The sequence below is a fragment of the Sapajus apella genome, unplaced genomic scaffold (assembly GCF_009761245.1).
Source record: "Sapajus apella isolate SASKATOON/1434 unplaced genomic scaffold, GSC_monkey_1.0 scaffold18, whole genome shotgun sequence".
Taxonomy (NCBI): domain Eukaryota; kingdom Metazoa; phylum Chordata; class Mammalia; order Primates; family Cebidae; genus Sapajus; species Sapajus apella.
The window spans coordinates 22,325,201-22,331,248 of NW_022436958.1; positions in this window are offsets into that span (position 1 = coordinate 22,325,201).

Here is a 6,048-nt window from a genome sequence, read left to right on the forward strand (position 1 = left end):
TAATTTCAATGATGAGAGAGGGCTGGCCAAAAGGAGAATTTGGGCAAGATTTTGAAGTTAAGATATAGTGTTGAGTAGGATATGTCAATTTTCTGCAAATGTTGATACCCCAATTTTATTTGGTACTTCAAAATAGTGCACAAATGAAAAAGAAAAAGGAATTGAAAGGCATGGTTATTATGCCCTGTTCAAATGATAAAGCTCTCATCCTTAGTGTTGAGCTGTGTACAGCAGCAACACAGTCAAAAATCATAAATATTTTTTCACCTTCTGAAAGTATATTACACGAGAGACCACCCAAGCACTAAGACGTCCTTTATTATTCACATATTTCACCCTCTTACCTACCCTCAGGAGTCTCATCTCAGTCTCTGGCAGAGGCAGTTCTCCTGATTATCTCGAGAATTACTTCGTGAGCTGCAACCAATTCTTGTTTGCTCCTTGCTTTTTCTGCACTTTCTTAGGTGCCTCAGGGACCATCCTAAACCCCAAATCTCTCATCTGTGGTGACTTGAGAGTATTATGTTATGTGGGATTAAGTATGGCAAGAAGACTCACACACAGCATCACTTATATTAAATATTACCAGAATGTCACACAAATATAAGGGAAAATGGCAATTTAAGAAAGCCAGAGAGGCATCTACCCATCTACCCATGATAAAGATATGTACGCTATTCAGTGGACAAGATAAGGAGTGAGAATAAAGATGATACAAGACAGAAGGCAGCAGGAGATTTAGGAGAACTAGCTTCTATCTAGTCCCGACCCTGCACTAAATTGCCATGTGGCTGTGGGCAAATGACACACATCTGTTGGGGCAGAAAATGCCAGTTACCCCCAGTAATAATTCCTGCTAAGTTTAAAAATAAGCACATTCTAAATTTTCTCTTATTGAGTGTCCAACAGTTTATCTGAGCACATGACAGCCAAGAATACAGACTCCATTTCCCAGCCTCCCTTGCAGCTAGATGTAGAGGTATGTCTAAGCTCTGGCCAATGGGATGTAACAGGAAACAGATAACATGGTAATTTCCAGAAATGTCCTTAAGAGACAACTGAGATGTGTGTCCTTAGCTCCTTCTCCTCCTCTTTCCTTCACCCTATGTCTCGAGATGTAGAAATGTTAGATAGACTTTTATCTTGGATAGCGATGACAAGAGCCACTCTAGTGCCTATGAACTCAAAAGCTGGACGTAGCCTGGGTCGCCAGTGATTGTGGAGCCTGACACCACATTTCATGTGATAGAGAAGTAAGTTCTATGTTGTTAAAGCCACTGTTTTTCAGATCTGTTACAGTTAGTCTAATTCTAACAAATACATGTGTATTTTCAACTGTTTATGGATGCTGTTAAAATTAATAAGAAATATTTGATTGAAATGTTATTATATTAGCAATATTTTTGAGTATATGTATAGTAGTCAAAATCAGTAGAAACAAATGCTCTTATAATTTTCCTGGATTTTTTTTTTAGACAGGGTCACACTCTGTTACCAAGGCTGGAGTGCAATGGTGCAATCTTGGCTCACTGCAACCTCCACCTCCCAGGTTCAAGCAATATTCATGCCTCAGCCTCCCAAGTCAAGTAGTTTGGACTATAGGTGTACACCACCACACCCAGCTAATTTTTGTATTTTTAGTAGAGATGGAGTTTTACCACGTTGGCCAGGCTGGTCTCAAACTCCTGACCTCAAGTGATCCACCCACCTCGGTCTCCCAAAGTACTTGGATTACAGGCATGAGCCACCACGCTTGGACTGCATATTTTTGATATTAAAACGTCTTTATGCTCAAAAATGTTTGGACTCTCTGCTCTGGAAGATGGACAGAAATTGGAAGTAAATAGAGGAAGAAGTAGGAGTAAAAGAAAAGTCACAAATGTGCCTTTTCCCACCATGTACAGCCACCTGCTTAATCTAGTAGGTATAATTAGAGAAATAATAAGCAATAATTGGAGAAAGAAAAATAAAGGAAAATGGGTGAACAAAGCCCATGGCTTCACCAAAGCTCAGTAGGGTAATCTTCAACAACCTTACTGAAACTTGTCCCAAGGCGTCCCAAGTTTTTTGCCTAGCTGAGCCTCTTCACCATGTATCTCTAGGACTTGCGGTGCAACCCGTTTAAGCCTCAGTGATACAGGGATGTCTGCATCACCTGTCCCTCTCCTCACCATGCTCTGTCATCCCATGTCTGAACTTGAGTTAAAATCTTGGCAGACTCCCTTCTCAAATCCTCTCTGGGATTCTAACCCTGTTTATCTTTCTCTGTGTTGTTCCTCACCTCATCAATGCCATCTCTCCTAGAGTTATGGTCTCTTTAATCCACTGATGTTTCTTTCCTCCCTCCCTTTCCTGACTTCTACTAAGTTTCAAAATAAGCACATTTTAAAATTTTTAAATATTTTTATTTTATGTATATATGTATTTATTTTTAATCAACAATAATTGTACATATTCAGGGGGTACATCGTGATGTTTCGATATGCATAATATACAGCAATCTCATCAGGGTACTTAGCACATCCACCATCTCAAACATTTATCCAGCACTGTTTCAGTGTTGGCAGCATTCAATATCCTCCTTCTAGCCATTTGCAACTAGGTATTATTGTTAACTACAGTAATTCTACAGTGGTATGAACTTATTGTTCCTCCTATCTAGCTGTAATTTTGTATCCTGTAAAAAATAAGCACACTTTTATCAAGGAAGATACCCACTGGTCAGCTACCCCTTCACCCAAGTGCATTAACTACATCCTGGTCTCATGCCAACTTGAAAGCAGAACACAGACCCTTCACTGATTCTCACAAGAAACTCATTACGCCTAGCATTTGGATTTCATTTTTCTGGTCTTTACTGAAGCTCTGTGAGTAACAGAGAGAGGTCAAATCAGGCTGCACATTAGATACTTATCTTCTCTTAAAGGCCCCCTCTGGTCTTGTCCCCAACAGAATTGATGTAGGAAAGCTTTCTTCTCCAAGCCTTCTCCATATGGTTCCCAGTCCCTCTGGCTTCTCCCTCCCTTATTCTCCTTCTGTACCTCCTACTCCCTAATCTGTGCAGAACCTTTAAGCTCTGCTCCAGCTTCAAGCCCCATTTTTGCTTAATCCATGCCTGCAGATCCAAACTCTTTAAGATGCTTAACCAAAGACCTATCAATTGACAGAAATCCTCTTTGGAAGGCAGTTTACCCATTCTCTGTTGTGGCCTCACTTTGTCCTTTGGGGCCTTGCTCTTTTCTGCAGTTTCTCGTGTGTATTTCTTTCAAATGAATGGAAGGCCCTGCTCATGGGAAAAGCTAAGAGAATAAAGCATCTCTGTATTTTCTGCCCTATAGATTTCCATGGAACCACTAATCTTATCTCAGGTATATCCTCAATTTACCAATTCATTTCATGGTTTGTTAATTTCATGGACTTCTGAAAAATAATGCAGTTCTTTCCTTTTTGCTTCATTTTTTTCTTAAACTTACTGTCCCTGGTGAGCATAATCTAGAATACTTTTGCATATGCACTTAAAGGCAGGTAGGCATTATTATCCTTCTAGAAAAGTCTACTCTTTAAATAGGGTTTTCATATTTGCTGGTAAAGAAATTAAATGGACATTTAGGAGAACAGACATTCCTGACTTTATCTTGGTGTATTAGTCAGGGTTCTCCAGAGAAATTGAACCAATAGGATATATATAGATAGATAAGTGATTTATTATGGAAATTGGCTCATGAAGTTATGCAAGTGGAGGAGAGTCCCAAGATCTGCCTCCTGGAGCTGAGGAACAGGAAAGCCAGTGATGTAATTCAGTCCAAATATAAAGGCCTGAGAACTGACAAGCAGGAAGGGAGAAAGAACTTGTATAAGGCCCCAAAGGCCCACGAACCAGAATCTCCAATGACTGAGGCAGGAGGAGAAACCTCCCAGCTCAAGAAGAGAGCAGCTTCATTCTTTCTCCACCTCTTCACTCTAGTCAGGTCCTCAACAAATGGGTAAAGCCAACACACATTGATAAGGGCCAACCTTCTTTACTGGGTCCACCAATTCAAATGCCCATCCCTCCCAGGGCACCCTCACAGACACACCTGGAAATAATGTGTTACCGGCTATCTGGACATCCCTTAACCCAGCCAAGTTGACACATAAAATTAATCACTGCCATTGGAGAATTGAAACAGGATTGAGCCTGACCCTCAGCTCTGGGCCCTAAACTACACATATAATTTTCAGCAGATCCCATTAACGTCCATAGCATAAGGAAAAAGGCATAATACCTCAGTAGGGCATGCAGGTAGGAAGCCCAGAACAGCCCTGGCATAATTATAAAGAGAATCCCTTTTCATTCACAAAAGTGTCCGTTTTGGACAATCATCTGCATGGTCCCCCTCTGGAGGCACCGGGCCTGGTGCCGGCACAGTGACTGGCCCACGGTAGAGGTGGCTCCTGCCGGGCTTAGGAGTGTGGGCTCCGTAGTCCAGCTGCCTAGGTTCACATTCTAGCTTCCCTAGCAGAATACCCAAATCAGTTAGGGTCTTAGCTGCAAGGGACAGACATTAACTCTGATGAATTTGGGCAGAAAAGGGGTTTATTAAAAGGATTGAGGGAGGCTCATCCAGAATTACCAGGAGAGCTGGAGAACCATGCTTGGAGGCTGGGCGTTTGGGATGACACCCAAAAATCACAGGGCAAAAGTGGTGTAGCGGTGGGAACTGCTGCTGTGCCCTTGAGAACTACAGCGCCTCACCCATCCCTTTCCCCTGCCCCCCATATTGCTCCCACCTCTATCTCCCCATCTGCCACAAAGCCCTCCCTAACCCCTCTCCCTCCACGTCCCCCAGCCCAACAGCCAACATTGCAGGCTCTAAATCGAAAAGGCAGATCTTGGCTGGGGGCGGGAGTGAGCCCTCTGCTGGCCTGAGGCCCTGACTCTGCTGCAGCCGGCACCAGCCCTGAGGGGCTTTTCACAGCCCCTGCTTGTTTTTGTAGCAGGACAGCTACAAAGTGGACCTCCTGGGCTACCCCCGCCCAAGGTCATCTTCACAGGCCTCTTGGATATTCACTCTCATTTTGCTTCCAAGAAGCCCTGTCTACCACTCCCAATGGAGCTCCTGGGTCTCTGATTTAACCACCGGGGGATATTTTAGTATAATATTTGTATGAACATATGAGTTAATGAGCAAAAATCAGGCTCTTCTGCACAACAGTAAACCATCACTATAAATAAAGAAGAAAAGGGAATGTAAAAATCCTCTATTTTATCTAAAAATATAGGGGAACATGCTCAGACTTTACTTAGAAAAGCAGTATATGCTGACAAAAATTATTAATCTACCCCTAAATCTATCCCCATGGTAGATTCTGATATACCATAGCTTTTTTATGGCTTATATGAGCAATTAGGTCATTATTTCAGAGTCTCGTACCTTTGAGCTCTCCAGAGAGGTTGTAGGCAAGGAAACATGGTCCCCATTCAAATGTACCCAACTCGTTTGGCAAAGATGTCCAGGCAAATAAATCCATGGAAATGCTGAGCACAGCGTCAGCACTAAATGGAGAGACAGATGCTGTTCAGGCTGGTCTCTCCGAAGCTGGCATTCCCATCCCTGTGAACAACCGAGATCCTGTCCATGTTTGCCAAACTCCAGAATTAGAATGCTGAGCCTGGGCTACTGTTGTCCAGCAAATTTAATGGACAATGACTAGATTTAAAAGTGATTCAGATGCTTCCGTGCTCAATCATGCTGCTGGGAGAGGAGGTTCGCTCTGTGGTGGATGGTATTTTCTGTTTTAATTACAAACTACTAGCGCAATATATCTGGAACTTTGCAAATAATAAGCAAGTCCAGATCTCCATTTTCATTCCACAGTTGGCTGCTGTGAGAAAATAGTGACAATTGTTTCTTCCAGCTTTTCATATGCTGAGCCTGTGAGGCACCTGTGAAGGCCGGATGGAAGGGAGGCAGGAAGCCAGGCTGTCTCACCTGCCTGGACGCTAATTCATCAGACACACAGCAGAGGCTTGTTATGCTGCCTTCCTCTGAACCTTGACAGCTTTTG